Raw genomic sequence first — 14,502 nt, forward strand, 5'->3', positions numbered from 1 at the left:
GGCATATGAGTTCTCTAAACCCCCCATGAGGCTCATATTTTAATTTTTCTAGCATGGTTTATTATTTTTGTTATTCTGCTAGAAAAATATAACTAAGATTATTTAAGCTTCCAAACCAATTTACTTTCTGTATACTACATGTTTACTAGCAGTAAACTTACTTACATATTTTTTTTCATCATATAGAAAATGTCTGATCTTGTGAAAAGAGAGATCACAGAGCTCGCCCCAAATGGCAGCAACTATCTGTCTTGGTCCTTAGATGCCGAGATTGTCTTGGATGGGAAAAATCTCCTGCATGCGATTAAACCCACCAATGACAAAATTGCAACAAGTGCTGAAAGAGCGCAAGCTCTACACTTTCTCAGGCATCACATAAGCTCATCACTGAAGAATGAGTATATGACTGAACGTGACCCTATAGTCTTGTGGAATGCATTGCATGAACGCTTTGAAAAGATGGAGACTGTACTTCTTCCTCGAATAAAACGCGAATGGCAGAATCTTCGCTATCAAGACTACAAGACTGTGGAGGAATACAATGCCAAACTCTATGCAATTGTTACACGCATGAAGTTGTGTGGACTTAAGCTGACTGAATCAGATCTCATAGAGAAAACCTTGTCCACTTTCCATCCTAAACAGACATATTTAAGCCGCCAGTATAAGAAAGAAAAATACAAGAAGTATATTGACCTTAGTAATGCTTTACAGCAAGACCAAGGTGAAGATGAAGAGTTGATGCAGAATCATCTAACTCGCTCTACTGGCAGCTTAAGTAGGCCTGAAGCAAATGTTGTTTCTTCATCACAGAAGAATGAAGGAAAAGGAAAGGAGTCACAGAAGGCACCTTGGAAAGGAAAAAACCAGAAGTTTAATAACTTCAAAAAGAAGGGACAGTGGAAATCAAAGAAAATTCCACCAGGGGGAGAATATGGCAAACAGGACCAAGAATGCTATAAATGTGGAATGAAAGGCCATTGGTCTAGAATATGTCGCACTCCTAAGCATATAGTGAAACTCTATCAAGAACTCAATGGTCAGCTCAAGAAAAGGAAGACTGAACATGAAGCTCACTTTGTCTCTAGCCGGAAGTTTGAACAAGGTGAATCTTCCAAGTCAAAGGAAATGGAGATTGACTCTTCAAAGCATGAAGAGAAGAATGAAGCTCCAGCTGCCGAAGAAAATCCTGAAGATATGTTAGTAGATATCAAACCTACTGACACTATGGATGAAATCATGAAGAATCTAGAGAATAAAATTCAGCAAGATGATGATGATGATCTTCTAGGAGAAGAGCTTGAAGATATGCATGGGGACTCTGTCTAAGTCTTCCAAATCGTTCCCAACTATCTAATAGTATAGTGGTCTTAATATTACATTAAGTATTTTAAAATTCCTGCATGAATTTTGTGGTTTGGAGTCAGCTCATGTAGAGCTTATTTATGTAATAAGAGTCTTGCAGACAATTTTTTTGCTTTAATAAATTTTAGTATATGAGTAATATTTTCGTGTATTCTATTTTTAAGCATATATCTATTATCTGCATAATCTGAACGAATTATATTGCTTTATTATAGAATTTGTGGAGTACAAATGGCTATGGAAGAGGAATTATGTCTCGTAGACAGTTGCACAACTGACACAATTCTTAGGGATACAAGATATTTTCATACTCTTAGAAAGAATGATGAAAATATTACTACTATCACTGGCAGTGGTATGCATATAGTTGGCACTGGTAGAGCCACTATAATCCTCCCTAATGGAACTGAATTAGTAATCCAAGAAGCATTACTTTATCCTGAATCAACCAGAACGTTGCTTTCATTCAAGGATATACGTGCAAATGATTTACATGTGGAAACAAATGATGATAATGGTAAAGAATGCCTAATCATGACTAAGAAAATAGGAGACAACAAGAAGATTGTCGAAACCTTTCCTTCCATGCGCCAAGCATTGTACTACACTTACATTAAGCCTATTCCCAAACATGTTACTATGCAAACAATAATTAGAAAAAATGAGTCATACAGAATATGGCATGATCGATTAGGACATCCTGGTCTAAGTATGATGAAAAGAATTACTAACAATTCCAATGGTCATAGTTTAAAGAAAAATGATTTTCCTAATCATGAAGATTTTGTGTGCATCGCATGCGCCAAAGGGAAACTAATAACTCGACCCTCGAAATTAAAAGTGAGAGATGAATCACCAGCATTCCTGAACCGAATTCAGGGTGACATTTGCGGTCCGATCAGTCCCCTGTCAGGGCCATTTCGGTACTTTATGGTGCTAATTGATGCTTCTACGAAGTGGAGCCATGTATGTCTTCTCTCTACTAGAAATCATGCATTTGCACGATTAATTTCCCAAATAATTCAATTACGAGCCAACTTCCCAGATTCAAGAATTCAATCCATCAGAATGGATAATGCTGGGGAATTTACCTCGAAGGTATTTAATGATTATTGCATGGCTTTGGGAATTAAAGTTGAGCACTCTGTGCCACACGTGCATACGCAAAATGGTCTAGCAGAATCATTAATTAAGAGGATCAAGTTTATAGCAAGGCCATTGATATAGAATTGTCAGCTACCTTCCACTTGTTGGGGGCATGCTGTACTGCACACAGCAGCACTAATACAACTTAGACCATCTGCATATCATGAAGTATCACCGATCCAATTAGTGCGAAAAATTGAACCGAATATTTCCCATCTGCGTAAATTTGGATGTGCTGTATACATTCCAATACCACCACCTCAGCAAACCACGATGGGGCCTCAGCGTAAGCTGGGAATCTATGTCGGATTTGAAAGCCCATCAATAATTAAATATTTAGAGCCATTAACTGGAGATCTGCATACAGCTCGGTTCGCTGACTGTATTTTTAACGAAGATCATTTCCCGGCATTAGGGGGAGGAAAGTATCTCGCTAGGGACGAATGCCGAGAAATAACATGGGAAAGCATAGGGATCCTAGGAATGGATCCTTGCACTAAAGAAACTGAACATGAAGTTCAGAGTATCATCGATTTACAAAGAATTGCAAACGAGCTGCCTGAAGCCTTCACTAATAATAAAGGGATTATGAAATCTCACATACCTGCAGTAAACGCACCAGAAAGAATAGAAATACCACATGAAGTGGATGAAATGGAATTCCAAGTAAAATCTACATTGACTCCTCATACCCTGAAGAGGTGGAGACAGAGTAGAAATACTAATAATGGTGCATCTACTCAGACTATAGCTTCAGGGAGACGTCCTAAGAAGCTTAAGACTGGGCAGAATGAAAATAATAATAAAAGTGAAGGTACACATGTAGTGACACCCAGTGAGAATGTGCGCACTGAAAATACTCACGTTGGGAGACCGGAAATTCCTGATTTAAATATAATAATTGATCAGGATGAATGTGAAAGAATATTGGAAAATTCAACAAATTATGTTGAAACAGAAGAAATATATGATAGAAAGATTACTAATGTCGATATATATTTTGCTGAGAAGATTGCAAAAATTGATCTAGATCCGGAGCCGAAGTCATTAATAGAATGCAAGAAGCGTTCTGACTGGCCCAAATGGAAAGAAGCAATCGCAGCTGAATTGTTCTCGCTTAATAAAAGAAAAGTATTCGGCCCAGTAGATCGAATCCCTGAAGGGATATTCCCTGTAGGACATAAATGGGTTTTCGTTCGAAAAAGAAATGAAAATAACCAGGTGGTAAGATATAAAGCGAGACTAGTAGCACAAGGGTTTACGCAGAGACCCGGTATCGATTTCGATGAAACTTATTCTCCTGTGATGGATGGAATCACATTCCGGTACTTAATATCTATGGCAGCAAGTATGAACTTGCAGATGAAATTAATGGATGTCGTGACAGCATATTTATATGGGTCACTTGATGCAAATATTTATATGAAAGTCCCTAAAGGAATTACTGTCCCTAACCCAACAAAACGTAACATGTATTGTGTGAAATTACAAAGATCACTTTATGGCTTAAAACAATATGGAAGAATGTGGTATAATCGTCTTAGCAATTTTCTCGAAGAAAAGGGATTCCTGAAGAATGATGATTGTCCTTGTGTGTTCATACAAAAATCTAACAAAGGTTTTTGTATAATATCAGTTTATGTTGATGACCTGAATGTCATAGGAACCACAGAGGATATTGAAGAAGCTAGTTCATACCTAAAATCTGAATTTGAAATGAAGGATTTAGGTAAAACTACATTTTGTTTAGGCCTGCAGCTAGAACATAACCAAGAAGGGATTTTAGTGCACCAGTCTGCTTATACCAAGAAGGTATTAGAGAAATTTCATCATGAAAATGCACACCCAGAACATACACCCATGATGGGGCGATCTCTCGACATAGAGAAAGACCCTTTTAGACCAAGGGAAGATGGAGAGGAATTGTTGGGATCAGGATATCCCTACTTAAGTGCCATTGGAGCTTTAATGTACTTAGCGAATGGTACTAGACTTGATATTGCATTTGCTGTCAACCTACTTGCAAGGTTCAGCTCGGCTCCAACCAAAAGGCATTGGAATGGCATTAAAAGAATCCTCAGATACCTAAGAGGTACGATTGATCTTGGATTATATTTCCAGAAGAAACAAGATCTCAACATAATTGGATATACGGACGCAGGGTATCTTTCTGATCCCCATAATGCACTATCACAGACTGGATATGTATTTCTTAGTGGTGGAACAGCTATTTCTTGGAAATCAGGCAAACTATGGTAGCGACATCTACTAACCATTCTGAAATTATAGCACTTTATGAAGCAGCCAAGGAATGCACCTAGCTTCGGCGTATTCATCAGCATGTACAGAATGCATGCGGAATAATGATAGCGCCTACCCCCACTATTATCTATGAAGATAACTCAGCTTGTATTGCACAAGTACAATCAGGGTATATAAAGTCAAATATCACGAAGCATATTTCACCTAAATTCTTCTACACGCATAACTTGCAAAAGAATGGAGAAATAAAAGTGACTCGTGTCAAATCGTGTGATAATCTTGCAGATGTATTCACAAAAGTAGTAGCTCCACCAATTTTTGAAAAATGTGTTTGTGGACTTGGCATGAGGAGACTGAGAGAAATACAAGAATCAGGGGGAGAACTCCTTGAGTAATCCTGATAAACTTATCTAGAAGACATAATGATTATTCCAGAAGAATATTCAATAAATATCTTGAAGATTATATAATTATTGTACTCTTTTCCTACTATGAGTTTTCCTGAAGTCTCTCATAAAGGTTTTTAATGAGGCAATAAAGTGCAATTAACAAGTACGGTATATATGTACTCTTTTCTCCAATGAACCATTTTTCCCACTGGGTTTTCGGATGGAGTTTTTGATGAGGCATAAAATATCGTTGGTAATCGCCCAAGGGGGAGTGTTGTAAAACAAATCAACTTTGGAAACAAGAATCCTAGAAGGAAAGGAAAAGACTGGAAGTCCTATTCCTAGTCCGGTTTGTTTGTGGGCTCTTACCGAAACTCTAGACTTTGATTGGAATATATATATGAGAGATATGTTCATTGTAAAAGAGAGAATTTGAGGAATAAAGATTTGTCTCTCGTACTTGTGTTCTTGTGTCTCCGTGTGTCCGTGTGATTGTTGAGAGAGAGAGAGTCGATCCGACGTTGACGACGTGTTTCACAACAGTCGTTAGCAGGCAGATGCCTGTGGGCTACTGGGCTGCGGCGGCCTATCAAGCGGCCTGCATATCCGTCCATGAGCGGCCGGCCGGATAGGATATGGGCCGCCAACAGCGCCGGGGGCTCGTTTCCTAATTGTATAGATAAATTAAGTTTCGAAATCTAACAACACGGGGTTGTAGCTCAAATGGTAGAGCGCTCGCTTTGCATGCGAGAGGCACGGGGTTCGATCCCCCGCATCTCCAGTTCTTTTTGGGCTTCCTCGTTTTTTCGTTTTGCTTTCCTACCCGGGCCGGGCCGACCACCTAAGCCAGTGCAAGTGAGCGATCGATCGATCTTCTAATTATAAGCAATTGTAACTTATGCAGATCATTTCCGTATCCGTTCCCAAATACGCTGATCGACCTTCCATAGTGAAACTGTGAAAGAACTATCAACAAGGACCTGACCACGTACGTAAGTCCAGTTGTCATACTTTCTTAAAAAATTTCAGTCCACACATCTTGATCTTGTGTGCTACCACATTACGCCACTCAACATCGACGGCTAGACCACAACCTTAGTACCTTACAACCTCTGGAGCAAACGCTAAATCTATTTATCGCGCTCGCGATATTTGCGCGGCGCGTCGCAGAAGGCCCTCCTCTGTTCATCTTCTTCCTCTAGACAGGAGAGGGGGGTGGTTGCTGGGCGGAGCGGCCGCCGGCGATCGGCGGCCGGGGTGGTGGAGGGCGGCGGCGGCCTTATGATTCGGTTTGCTGGGGGTGGGGTGGCTCCATGGTCGCCGGCCATAGAGGAGGAGGTCGGGGTGGCGGCGGCCAGGCGGTGGCGATGGTTCGTCCGGTGGAGGGCGCGGCGGCGCGGGAGCGCCACCGGCCGGGCAGGGCTGGATGGCCGGTGGGCGGTGCCGGCGGCGGGGGCGAGAGAAGACGGCGGCGCGCGACAGCGAGTTAGGTTAGGGAGGGTGGCGGCGGAGGGCAACGGTGGAGGTGCCGTGGGTGGCGCCGGAGCCCGGGAGGGGGGGGGGCAAGGCGGGGCGAGCACGGTGGTGCTCCTACGATGGGATTCCTTCCCATCGCTCCTACGATGAATAGAAGCCCCGGAGCAAACGTTCAGGACCGAGCTCGAGTTCGCGACTTCGCGTGCTGCTATATATATACTATGTACACGTACTGACGTACAAAGTAGGAAGTTCAAGCACTCGGTTACGGTGCGTGCACCATTCCCATACTCATCCATTTTCAAGATACGGGTGCTCCCTTTCCTTCTGGATAAGAAACATGAACGGCCTAGATAGACTAAAATTTCAAAAGCGAAATTTTACTTCAAGTTTCATACACATGGCCGATCGTAGTCATATCGACCTTCAGGGCCATTGAGTGGCAGAGGCAAAGCGGGCAGCCGCACAGGGCACCCACTCGGCGACGGCCCCCATCTTCTGACCGTAAAGCTGAGATTATTACCATTAATCCATGCAATTACCAAATAATTTGGTCAGCGGGACATTATTAGCTTGATCGTTCACCTCTCTGACCTTATCTCGTGCTGTCTCAGGTACTCTGATGTGAAGAGTAGATCGTATGATCAGCTTTCTTTAGGCGCAAGTGCATTTTTGTTATAAGCTTAAAGTTCTTGAGTATATGATTAGAATAGAATATATTGAATCCCCACGAGCCAATATAACTTTTATTCCCTTTTGACAAAAAAACATCAACCGGATGATTATCTTTTGAACTGGTAAAATAACTGTATTTGAGTAAGGAAAAATTAAACATCAATAGAATGAGTGTATTGTTATACAAATACGTAGAATAATTGTATTGGAGTAAATGAAAAATAATTTTCTCCATAGATATTTAGGACCCATTTCCATTTCGCTCCGGGGCCCCACATACGGATGAGTCTCCGCTGAAGTCAGCGGGACTTGGGCCACTGACGTGTGGGCTCCACATGAGCGTGGCCCACACATCAGCCACAGTGTCCCGTTGACTTAAAGTCAGCAAGTCAGCGGATCCGGTTCCCCCGCATACTGGGGTTCGGCCCTGCGTACGATGCGCTGGTCCCAAATTAACAGTTGGAACTTGGAAGTTGTCGTGTCCTGCAGCTTTCTCATCGGGCGCCGGTCGTCCCGCGTCTGGCGAAGTCCACTTCGGCGTCGATCCGTGTACTGTGTGTTACAGTAGTACGAGTACTCTCTAATAATGCTTCCATTGACATCGTCTCTGCACACCAAGTCGCCAACAAGGCGCCATGCGCAAAGCACAGAGCCCAAGAGCAAGTGGGTCGGATCCCCTGCTAGAGTACTAGACGTACGCATCCCAATCCCTTCCGCAGCTAGCCGCCGTCTCGTACTTAGGGCGCGTTTAGTTCCGTTTGCAAAAATTTTTAGGTGTCAAATCGATTTTTTGACCAGATGTCGGGAGTACTTTTCGGACACTAATTAAAAAACTAATTTCAGAACTCACTTGGAAACCGCGAGACGAATCTTTTGAGGCCTTTGACCGCATCATTAGCACATATGGGTTACTGTAGCACTTATGGCTAATCATGCACTAATTAGGCTCAAAAGATTCGTCTCGACGTGTACATCCAAACTGTGTAATAAGTTTTGTTATTCAATTACATTTAGTGCTTCATACGTGTGTTTAAAGGGGAGGTGAAAATTTTTGGGTGAAAATTTTTGGGAACTAAACGCGCCCTTACGTCACGCATCGATCGGCTTGACTTCTCTTACAGCGATTTTCTTCGAGTTCACCAGGACGGAGGAGGAAACACTAGTGTGAAGGATATGAACTGCACGAACGTACGTCCTCGATCACGGCGGCGCGCCGTGTTTGGTTTATCCGACGAAATTTTTTCAAAAAAGACGAATGGATGCATGAAGTACTAAACGAAGTTTATTTGTGAAATTTTTTCACGGGTGGGTGTAATTTTTCGAGACGAATCTAATGACAGTAATTAATCTATGATTTGCTACAGTGATGCTACAGTAACCATTCTCTAATCGTGCGGTCAAAAGTCTCATTAGATTGGTCTCGCGAATTTACCAGGAGTCCTGCAGGTGGTTTGTAATTAGACTTTATTTAATACTTTAAATTAGTGGTCAAAGGTGCAAAAAATTTTCGCGATTTTTTTTTCAGGCTAAACCAAACACGACTGACAACAGGGATCACCGGTCACAATTTACAACAAGCTAAGACAAAGATGTCGACCACCACCGGCCGCCTCGCCGTGCTCGCATTGGCGGCGCGCGGGCGTCCTGCTGGTCACATTGTCAGGCCACTGCAGCGGCGACACTGATCATCACCGCCGGCGCGAGCTCGCCGACGGGTGCCAGCCGAGCGGCACGCTGGGGTCTACCAAGGACGGCCCCTCGTGCGACGAGTGCTGCAAGGCTGGGCGGGCCTATCCGACGTACGCGTGCTCGCCACCTGTCTCATGGAGCACCAAGGCCGTCATGACGCTCAACGACTTCGAGGAAGGTGGCGACGGCGGCGATCCATCGGAGTGCGACGGAAGGTTCCACAGGAACTCAGAACGCGTGGTGGCGCTGTCCACGGGATGGTATGCTAAGGGCAGACGCTGCGGCAAGAACATACGGATCAACGCCAAGAGTAGGTCCGTGCTCGCTAAGGTCGGGGACGAGTGTGACTCCCTCCACGGCTGCGACAAGCCGCACGCCTACCAACCGCCGTGCCGCCCCCAACATCGTCGACGCGTCCCAGGCCGTGTGGGACGCGCTGGGAATCACAGGGGATGACGTCGGCGAGTACCCCATCACCTGGTCCGACGCGTGAGCCGTATGGTCATACGAGAGTAAATAAACTGCATGCTCTTTGCCGCAACACTACAACTGTAAGCATGGCTGGTGTTGTGTGCTCCTAGTATGAAATAAATCGTTCATGTGTAAAATCGCCGTTCATAGGATGCATGAATAAATAAAATAAACTTGCGTGCAGGTTTGTGTGTATCATGAGTATTTTACTGTATTTCGAAAAAATAAACATCAATTGTGCATGCCTATGTTTCCCCTTTGGATTATGGAATGCATATTTTGGATGGTGGATTCTGGGAAGCTGGTAATAAAAGTCTAAAGGTTAAAAAAATATATGAAATAAGTTATATGCTTTGTTTCTTCATGGTACGACGCCGGCTATCGCTCGTAGATCAAACCTCACGTTAGGTAGCTTGAGCTAAACAACCATCAACGGGAGCCAACGTAGCTAAATACTACCTCCATATCTTTTAGATGTTGTTTCAGACCAAATAATTGTACTAAAATAAACTAAAATTTTATGTTCTGCTAAAAAGATAGGGAGGGAATATCTCCTAATAAGCAATTAAGTACATGGTAACAACCTAATTAACTGGAGCACTTCATTAATTAGCCATTGTCCCATGCTTACAGAAAGAGTGAGGTCAGATAGGCTGGCCGTTTCATGCGCCCGTCACTCTCCGCCGGCGCCGAAACTTATTTCTCCGTCCGACGTCCCTCGAGCTCATACTGGCTGCCCGCGGCACGGAACGGACCGTACGCTTGGCTCGTTGCACGTTTGTGCGCGCGTTGCTCGAGTCAGGCGGAGCAACGGAGGAGAGGGTACTGAAAAAGGCTAGCGCTCTGCCAATCTAGGCTGCATGCCTGCATGCATCATCATCTGATTGAAAACTTACCGGAACTTCCATCAAGTAAAGAATGGCTGGCTTGCGTTGCGATAGAGAAGTTACCAATTCCCAACATTGCTGGTCACGACACGACGATTCAAAATCGCACAAGTAGCTCAGATGGGCAGACGACGTCGCTCACTCCCTAGCTATAAATAGGGCAGGGATCTCAGGATCAATGCTCACAGGCTCACAGCTTAATTACTCACACAGTCACAATTAACAAAGATGTCGACGGCCAGCTTCCTCGCGCTTGCTCTGGCAGGCCTCGTGCTCGTCACCTTCCCAGGCCTCTGCGCCGGCACCGCTGCAGCTCACCGCCTCGTTGCCAAAAAGTGTCACCCGAGCGGCACGCTGGAGGCGCCGAGCACGGGCCACATCTGCGGGGAGTGCTGCAAGCCGGGGCACTTCTACCCGAAGTACCAGTGCTCGCCACCGGTCACCGCGAGCACCAAGGCCGTCATGACGCTCAACAACTTTGAGGAGGGTGGTGACGGTGGCGGCCCGTCGGAGTGCGACAACAAGTACCACCTGAACACAGAGCACGTGGTGGCGCTCTCCACGGGATGGTACGCTAATGGCAGGCGCTGCGGCAAGAACATACGGATCAGCGCCAAGGGCAGATCTGTGCTCGCCAAGGTAGTGGACGAGTGCGACAGTCTGCACGGCTGCGATGAGACGCACGCCTTCCAGCCGCCGTGTGAGCCCAATATCGTCGACGCGTCCCAGTCCGTCTGGGACGCGCTGGGCATCACAGGTGACGACGTCGGCGACTACCCCATCACCTGGTCGGACGCATGAGGAGTACTCGGTCTTTGGCTAGACTGCATACTCGCTTTCTATGAACTACTACTGTTTACTGTGGTTTTTCTCAGTTCTCTATGAATGCTTTGAGTGTACTGTGTGTCCAAAATCTATTTAAATGAATAAACAAAGCGACGGGAAAACCCCGTTTGCTCAACTTGCTAAACTCTAGATTCTTTTGCGATCTTGATGCCTCTTTTTTTTAATTATGCATGGAGCTTTAGGTAGTATTTGGTTCATGGGACGAGGTGGGATAGAATCATTCCATCCTACTTTTTCATGTGTTTGGTTGGTAGAAGAGGTTGGATGGAGTGGCTCTCACAGGAGAATATTTCTCTTGATGCCGAACCGAACGTATTCAATGAAAATGGTGGAACGCAGCCATCCCAATTGGAATGTGTGATAATAACAATGGACCCAAAGCCCTATAGTGGGATAAGTTCAGTCCCAATCAGGCTTCTTTCCCCTTCTCTACAGTACACCAGGGTGAAAGCAGGGCGAACAAAGTTCCGGCGTCGATTTCGTCGCCTCCTCCTCGCCTCCGGTGGCTGCTCCGCTGCCGGAGGTGATGAGGAGACGCGAAATCGATGTTCGGTGTATATACCCCCTCCTTTTAGCTTATGCTTAGGTAGGTTAGGGGTTAGGTTTGCTCCCGGCGGCCGCGTCGTGTGAGCTGTGCTGCTTCCTTGCGTTCGCCTTCGGCTCCGGTTGGGACGCCACCGGCGAGCACAAGAGGATAGCTTGCTTCATGTGGATTGGTGGTCTTGATCCATCCGATGCTGATCCACAGAGGATTTTGACTCTCCAAAGCTTCTTCGGAAACCTTTGGAGGTGTGTGCTTCTCCTCTACTGCTGTGGGTTCGCTGGTTCTCAGGATGGACTCTGCTTCTTCTCTGGTATCGGCGGCGGCAACAACATGAGGTTAGTTCCCGGCAGTGCTTGTTTGGTGGGGGCAGCGCGGCCACCGTGGAATAAACTCCCCGAGGTCTCCGTCCACCTCACCGTCATGTGCTCCGTTGGCGGCGGCGGATCTGTGGGGTTTGTTCGTCTCGGTTCTGAAGCTCCTTGTCGGGATTCAGATGGAGTTGAATTGGGGCTCTTCTTCTTCTTCGACTCCAGTCTGTTCTTCCCCTTCTTGTTGCTGCTGGTCCTGCGTGTGCAAGTCGCTGGGCAAGAGAAGGCGTGTGGCAAGACCGCCTCGAAAGGCCCGACGGCTGATGGGCGGTTACGGAGGATGTGCTGCAGCTTTCCATTGTTTGCACCTTCGTTTTGGACTGATGGTGGAGGACTGCGGCTTGTGTGCGCGGTTTGGCGAACAGATGGGGGTTGATGGCCGGGTCGGAGGTGGAAGATCTACAGTAGCAGTAGGGACTTGGTTATAATTTTCTTATTCCTTGGGGTCCTTTCTGCAAAAGTTGGGTGTACCGATCCGTTTGCATCCTTTTAATATACATATATGTGCATCCTCATCGCAAAAAAAAGCCCTATAGTGGGATGGAGCCATCCTATTCCCAGAAACTGTGATGTAGTGATCCCATTGTTGTAAACTAGGATGGAACCGTACCGTTCATCCCCGCTTGCTCTCCAACCAAACACACCCTAGTATTCTGTTGGAGAGATTTTTTGGTTCACTCGAATTGCTACGCCGACAAATTATTTTCTTTCTAGTTTATGTCACTAGCTCTAATGTTGTCCATTTTGTTGGAAATAAATTTTCTGATAAGAATATTGTGATCTTCACTGTTAAAAAAACATTTAAGCCACCTAAACGTGATTAAGGAAATCTAATGATCAGCAGGCCTGTTTCCAGAGGCTGGCCCCCAGCCCCACAATGCCTATAAATATGAGGACAATGCCTATAAATATGAGGTCGTGGTTATCACCTTAATCACCCATTCATGTCATTCTATAGCTCTAGCCACCTCAAGTCTGATCGCTAAAGGTACTGGAGGGGTTTGGAAGACCAAGTTCTCGCGGTCAGTGCCGTTGGCACCCAGAGGGATGCCACTACGCTGCTGCATCAACACCGACAAGTACTGACTACTTCATCTACGGCTGAGGCATTTATGGCTGCTGCTACTGCTAACGCTGGTATAATAATCGACCAATTTTCCGCATTAGGTTGATTTGTCATGAACTAGGTTATGTAAAGATCCTGAAGTTTATGTGCCTCTAATGTTTAAGCTTGCAAATTCTAACACTTTTCAGTGAAGATCTAATTTTATTGATGGAGCCATATCGGGCTCACGGAGCTGAGTCATCTTGGTCAAATGGATTTCTTTCAGAAATCGACGGATTGGTGAATTGACAGACCACGAACTTTCGCTCTAGCTTTTAGCCTATTTTCACTATGGTCCATCTGGGGATGCCTAGGCGACCACTCTTTCCCTCCCTCTCCCTCTCCCCCTTTCTCTCTGTCCTACGTTGTTAAGGAGTAGGCCCATACTTTGTCCTACACTCGTGCATGCTTCACGAGTTTCTCAGTGCTCTTAGCGGAACGCGTATTCACCACTAACTTAGTGATGATCGAAGCAACGCGTTCTCATATGTTTTATGTTTCCTTCTTGGTCTTCTTTTACCTCACAATCTTCCACTTCTGAGCTCCCTGCTACCCATCCCCACCCCGCTGCCCACCTCCACCACCATCATAACTGGTGGTCACTCGCCGCCATGCCATGCCGCCGGCACCATCTACCAGAGATCCTCCCCTGCCCAGCTAGTAGCGCCATCACTGCCCGGCCTCCACCCCCACTACTACAAAAACGTTGATTTGTCCCGGTTGGGAAACCGCTGTTGTCCCGATTTCCCAACCGGGAACGCCTGTTCGGGACAAAAGGGGTGCCCTTTTGTCCCGGGTGTGGCAACCGGGACAAAAGTGGACCTTTTGTCCCGGTTGGTAACACCAACCGGGACAAAAGGTGCAGCCAGCGCCCACGTGGCTGGCGCACCCTTTTGTCCCGATTGGTGTTACCAACCGGGACAAAAGGTCTCTTTTTTTTCATGTTTTTCTTTTCTCAATTCTTTTTCTATTTCAATTATACTTTTGCATTTCAATTAAACTTATGTATTGGAATTCAGTGTGTATGATCTCCACTAATATATACATATATATATAGTTACTTATATAATATTTGTCCTATATAGTTTTCATATATAAATTAATTCACTTATATATATATATATGTATACACATATCTATACATGTGAATTCCTTTACATATGAAAATGTCTAGGACCAATATTATATAAATATATATATATATACACATATATATTATTGGAGTGCTTATATATATAATACATACATACTCCATCATATTTGCATAGGTATATTCGTT

At 45.0% G+C, this 14,502-nt stretch overlaps 1 non-coding gene and 1 pseudogene across 1 annotated transcript; both read left to right on the forward strand.

The window, feature by feature from the left end:
- The first annotated feature begins 1,128 nt into the window (after positions 1-1,128).
- On the forward strand, positions 1,129-11,310 carry LOC120653651 (annotated as a pseudogene).
- On the forward strand, positions 5,871-5,943 carry TRNAA-UGC. The gene has a single exon. It is a non-coding gene; the product is annotated as a tRNA-Ala (tRNA).
- Positions 11,311-14,502: the final 3,192 nt, after the last annotated feature.

This window comes from Panicum virgatum, chromosome 1N (genome assembly GCF_016808335.1).
Source record: "Panicum virgatum strain AP13 chromosome 1N, P.virgatum_v5, whole genome shotgun sequence".
Taxonomy (NCBI): domain Eukaryota; kingdom Viridiplantae; phylum Streptophyta; class Magnoliopsida; order Poales; family Poaceae; genus Panicum; species Panicum virgatum.